The following is a 6,258-nucleotide window of genomic DNA, read 5'->3' as shown; positions in this document are numbered from 1 at the left end:
ACCCCTGGCTCGCGAGGGACCTGGGCGCAGACCAAACATGGTGGACATCCCCCATGGATGTCCACGGTCGACAGGAAATACGTCTGTCTGACGGTCATTCTGCGGGATGCATTCTGGGATATTTGGCTGTCCCAAGCTCACACAAGTCACCACCGATGCAGCCTCGAGCAAGTCCACATCCGGGCATTTGGACTGGACTTGGCTTGATGCGGACTTTGAATTGGAACAGTACTTGGGCTGCGACTGATGACGTTTCACAAGTCCACAAGAACACAAGCACAGACAAGAACGCAGATTGAGAAAGGGCCGGTAGTCAGTTGGTGTGAACGCCGGCTCTGCGCATGTGCAGTGTTCACTTGAGGTGAGATAGAGTCTTGTAAAACGTTTGTTTGCTTTTCTACGTTTTATTCAACGTCGTCAATCAAACTGTGATATATGGTGGAATCCAGCGAGCGGAGGCAACTCTCTCTTGCAGCGGGTCTGATCACAACCAACCATCTGTGGTGCAGGGGAAACGGCTCATTATGAAGGCTGTGTTAAGTCACTTAAAAATAACAATCTAGAATGACCTGAAATAACAATAATAATAATAATAATTATTATTATTATTATTATTATTATTATTATTATTATTATTATTATAACGCTAGTTATGGAACTAAACTATTTTTCAGATACTCATTTGAGAAATCCTAGTATGAACCCTAACCCAACTAGCAGCTATATAGTAATCATGGAAACCCAGCTGTGTTATAATAACAGTAATAACTGTTAGTTCTCCTTGTGGGAATTCATCCATGTTCCTGACGTGGAAAACAAAATATCCCTCACTCGGCTCCACTATTAAATGGTGAATAAAAAACAAAAAAAACATGTGGCGGGCCACCACAAAGTTTTCCATGTGTGGGGAAACTCTAGGAGTGGGGCTGGGAGTATGGGGGCTTAGGTATTTGCTGTACCAACTAAAAAGGCCTTTCAGCCTACGTTAAGAAGAATAAATTGTGGGGGCATATCACGGATGGACTGGGAAGCCGTTCCAACATGGGAGCATAGAAACAGGAGGCGGCTCTGCCAGCTCCAGTATTAATTATTGGAGTGTGTAAAAGCACCTGAGGTCAGAGGCCCGTCCGGCTTGTAGCTGACCGGCATGTTGGAAATATAATTTGGTGCAAGGTCCGTGAAAGCTTTGTAAACCATCATAGATATTATTAGTGGATAAGCAGCAGTGTAATTGTTTGTGAATTATCTTTCCAAGACTTTTAACTGAGAAATGTGAGGTTATTATAGGGTCAGTGTGGTCAATCTATTACCCCTCTGGAAAAAAAGTGCACTATCTTGTACAGCACCAGGCTGTCCAGAACCACGTCAGAGTCCTCTCCCCCTGGAAATGTGTAAGGAATAAAGACTTGTACAGATATCTCGGTCAACACATCCATCCAGGATACTGAGGGATCCTTTCTCCCTGACCGGGGTCACTGATCATCCTTTTTAGCCCTTCTTGACCTGGAGGTATAGAGCCCCTAAAGGCTGGACATGATGACCTGTTGACTCTGGCCTTATCCTGGACATGGCCAGGCCCACACCAGACACGCACTTTTATTGACCTTTTAATGGTGTTTCTTTTTTCCATGATTCACTGCTTTGTGTTCCTTGCCGATGTTCTGAAGCGTAAACTTTGCCTACACTTTCAATTGCGGTCAATTTTTTGGAGGTGTAAATTGCTGCGGCCAATTTGATCCCAAACATAAAAGATGTTTGTTTATTTTAACATCATAGCTGGGTTCATTGCGATTTTGACAACGGAGGATGCAACAAAAGTCCCGAGGGTCACTGTGTTTCATCAGTGGCTCACAGGGTCTTCCAGTGCCCATTCACATTGTTTGGTAAGTTGTTTATATGAAATTGTTTAATAAACATATTTGATCTAAACGTTTTGAGTCATTTGACTTTCTAAATATTTTTCTAAAGAATATACTTAATACAGTATATATATTTTTAATCCGTATGCTAAATTAAGATAAACCATTTTAATACCCTGAAGGAAATGCAGCTGTCGTAGCAGCCATGGGAATGAAACACAGTAGATGTACAGGTCAGAGTAAATAATAATAAATAAATAAGATAAAACACTGGGGGGGGGGGCGAACAAGAAGTAGACAAACTTCTGCTGCTGATGTGACGTGTTTTCTGTCGATCGTGGACATCGATGAGACACATCCATCACATTTGTGAAATATCTGATTCACCCATGACTGGCCACTGTGCAGTTTCAATGTCTTCTCGGTTGGATGGGTTTGAGCCCATCTCTAACCCTTTATGGAAATGTAATAGTAGTCTTCTCGAAATTGAGGGGTTTTGTAAGAAAACCAAAAGTTTGGTAAACGAAATGAATGAATTAGAAATGTCACCTTTGACTAAATGGGAGTGGTTTCAATTGAAAATTGAGAGAAATTGCCATTAGCGCAAGTAAATACAGAATTCTAGGGCATGACGCTCGGCGGTCCGCACCACCACCACCACCACCACCGCTACGTCTACGAGCTCGCTGGCGGCCGCCAGCTGCAGTCCGCCGCGGCCCCCTTCTCTATAGACGGATTACTGACGGAAGGGCTCGAACTTATTATTATTATTATTATTATTGTAAATATATAATAATAACAATAATAATGATGATAATAATGCCTTTGTGACACGGGTAAGGCAGCACTGCCAAGAATGCCTTTGTGACACAGGTAAGTCAGCACCCGGTAGGTCCTCCAGGTTGGGGGTTGGGCGTGGGGTTAACAACCTCAGCCCGCGGAAAAAAAAGCACGTTACGGAAACGACGAGAAGAAGCCATTCTGGTAAGGAGCAAATGGTGGGGGCTCGTCGCCCAATGTTCCAGAAGGAACGGGAGAAACTAACTAACTAACAAGTAAATACAATTCAAGAGTTAAAAAAAAAAAAAAAACAACAAAACTTTGCCACAAAACATTTATCGTTAGATGAACAAGTCAAATGAAATAATCTGCAAACACAATTAGATCATTTATATTTGGAGAAAGCGAAAGGAGCATTTGTTCGCTCAAGAGCTCGTTGGGTAGAAGAAGGTGAAAAGAAGTTCTTATTTCTTTAGTCTGGAAAAACAAGAGACAAACAAAAAGGAAAATTCATAAGCTGCTTATTAATAATTATAGTATTGAGAAGCAAGACCAAGTCAATGAGGAAATAAGAATTTTTTATAGTAATTTATATATATCCAAATTTGCTAGGGATGATTGCCAATTGTTTTTTGAAAAAATTAGGGAATGTAGCCAAAAGATTTATGAGGACCTCATGCAACATATGGAGAAAGATCTTAGAATAGAAGAGCTAGATATAGCAATCAAACGGATGTCAAAAGGAAAGTCACCAGGACTTGATGGTCTAGATGTGGAGTTTCACACCTTCTTCTGGGAAGATATCAGAGAACTGCTCTATAATGCCTTCTTGGAATGTATTTCAACTGGACACCGGTCTTCTACTATCAAACAGGGTGTCATCACGTTAATCCCAAAGCCCAATAAGGATAAATTGTCACTTGATAATTTGAGGCCGATTACTCTATTATGTAATGATTACAAATTATTAGCACATGTATTCTAATAGATTAGATATAGGTTTAAGCATTTTAGTTGATGAGTGTCAATCAGCCTTTGTAAAAGGTAGAAACATACTTCTACCATACAAGGCTGATTCTTGATATGCCAGATTAAACAGATCAGACATCCCTATTTGTTGAAAACGCTCCACTTTTTGGGTTTTGGGGTTAAATTCTATAATATTGTGGAGATGCTATACACTGACGTCAGTAGCTCTGTTTCTCTGAACCCTGGAGTGACTCGTAGATTTAAGGCGCTGTGTGGTATTCGGCAGGGAGGGCCTATTTCCCCGAAGCTTTTTATACTGGCATCACAATTATTAACATTGCTTATCAATAATCCCAGTGTTATACAAGGAATTACTATCTTAAACAAAGAGTTCAAGATGAGTCAATTTGCGGATGACATTTATTTTTCTAAGAGATAAATCAATGGTGGATAAAACCCTCAATACTATCAGTCTTCTCCAAAGCTCTTAACTCTTAATATTAAAAAATGTGAAATACTCCCTATCCATACAAGCTCTGACTCCTCTATTGCCTCAATTCGAGTTGAATCTGAAGTGGAATATTGCGGATTATTGATATCTAAGAATCTAATTAGAAGAGAAGACACTAATATTTCTAACCGTATATTAGATACGAAGAAATCACTGAGTCACTGGCTACCAGAGCCTACCATCTTTGGCAGCATTATTTTATCTAAAGCGGAAGGTATTTCCAAATTGATTTATCCATGTCACTCTCTGTATATCTCCTCAACAAATATTAGGAAAGCCAGCACAGTTATCTTTCAGTTCATGTGGAGGAATAAAACTCACCACATTAGAAGGTCTCAGCTTGACAAGGAGTATGATAACGGTGGTGTTAGAGCTCCACAATTTGAATCTATGGCACCTTTAGATTAAACTGGATTAAAGTCTTGTCCGTCCCAGCCAAACTCTATGCGGTTCCATATTCCAAGGTCTTTGTTTCAGCAAACAGGAGGTTTGGATTTTATTTTGAAATGTGACTTTGATGGGAACGGGATCCCTATAAAGCTGTCTGATTTTCATAATGATAATTATGATAATTACCTACAATTTCTCTCCTCATAATTCAACCTTATGGAACAGCAGAGTAATAACTTTTAAAAGGAAATCAGTCTTTATCAATGATTGGTCTGAAAGAGGCATTATATTAGTAACCGATTTAATGGATTGTCATGGTTTCTTTATGAGTCACAGAGACTTTGGGGAAAAACATAATTTAAATTGTTCTCAAAGAGAATTTAACAAAATATGTAATGCGATTCCTTTACCTTTGATCCACTCGATTCAAATCTTTTTAGTATACAATAATTCTTTATCAGTATTACCAAATCTTTTGATTGGAGAATGTAATCTGACTGATTTAAAAAAAAAAAGTAATAATAAGTCTATTAGCTATGTTTTAAAATCCAAGATGTTTCAAGATTATTGCAGAGGGACACGGCGGGGCCCTAATCTGGTCAATTCGGCCACATTAAACAAAACATATTCAAAATGTATTAAATGGCCTATTTTGAGGTGGATGTGTGTTTTTTCTGCAATAATGGAGATGAAACTCTGGAACGTTTGTTTTTTTCTATGTATCCCATTGTTGTTGGTCAGATATAATGAAATTGTGTCTCACTTAAAATAAAGGAGGTTGCATCCCTTGAATGAGATCGTATTGTTTTCTACACGGATGATTCGGCTACTTCAGTCTCAGATATTGTCAATGTTATTTTATTACTGGGTAAATATCATGTTCACTGTGCAAAATGGAGAAACGATAAGCCCTCCTTTCCTTGTTTTAATAAATGATTTGAAGATGTTTCTTTTTGTCCCTTGGGGGAAAAAAAAAATGCAATCAAGCAAAATTGCAACGAAGTTATATCTTAAGACTCCGCTCATAATTTGCTTCTTTTTTTTTTAAATTCACGATACTTTTCAGTGTCCAACGAAACATCTTGTAAATACAGAGAGTGTCCCCCCCCTCGTGTCTCGGCCCCGTTATACGCTGTTGTTGAATGGCCAGCTTGCAGTGGAGCTTGGTCGCGCCTCATTTGGTATTGTGCTTGTGTCCTGACATAAATCCCCCTTTTTTTTTTTTTTTTTTTAATGTATTGTTTTTGATTTCTATGTTCATTGTCCGCATTCCGAGTTTGTATTTTCAATTGTTCAAGTAAAAAGAAATCAACTAAACCATAACAATAACAAATAAAAACGACCGTCGCGTTGGGCCTGCACCCGCGTGCTCCGGCGCTTCTCTGGGCGTCGCTCCGTTTCCGGGTCACGTCTGCCGCCTTCCGGGGACGTCCGTGCGGCGTTCAAGGTGCCGAGCGAAACCTCCGCCTCCCTCTCCTACGCGAAGGCCCCCTGAGACATGTGTTATTGTATCTGTTTTCAAATAGACACAGCTTGAGGTGATGGTCCGACAATCTGCTACATCTATGTACTATCTCCATTTAGATTCGAGATTCGTCACTGACGTAAACACACTTTCATACATATATGCAGTGACATGTGATTCGTAATTCATGTAATTAATCCTCTGTGAGTAATTGCTCTACGTCGAGCGGGTTGTGACCGGCAGGGGGCGCCGGGTGTTAATGGCGCATGAGGCGCGTTTCTGTT

The sequence above is a fragment of the Zeus faber genome (genome assembly GCF_960531495.2).
Source record: "Zeus faber genome assembly, chromosome: 20".
Classification (NCBI taxonomy): domain Eukaryota; kingdom Metazoa; phylum Chordata; class Actinopteri; order Zeiformes; family Zeidae; genus Zeus; species Zeus faber.
The sequence above is the reverse complement of the archived record's forward strand: the minus strand, read 5'-3'. Positions refer to the sequence as shown.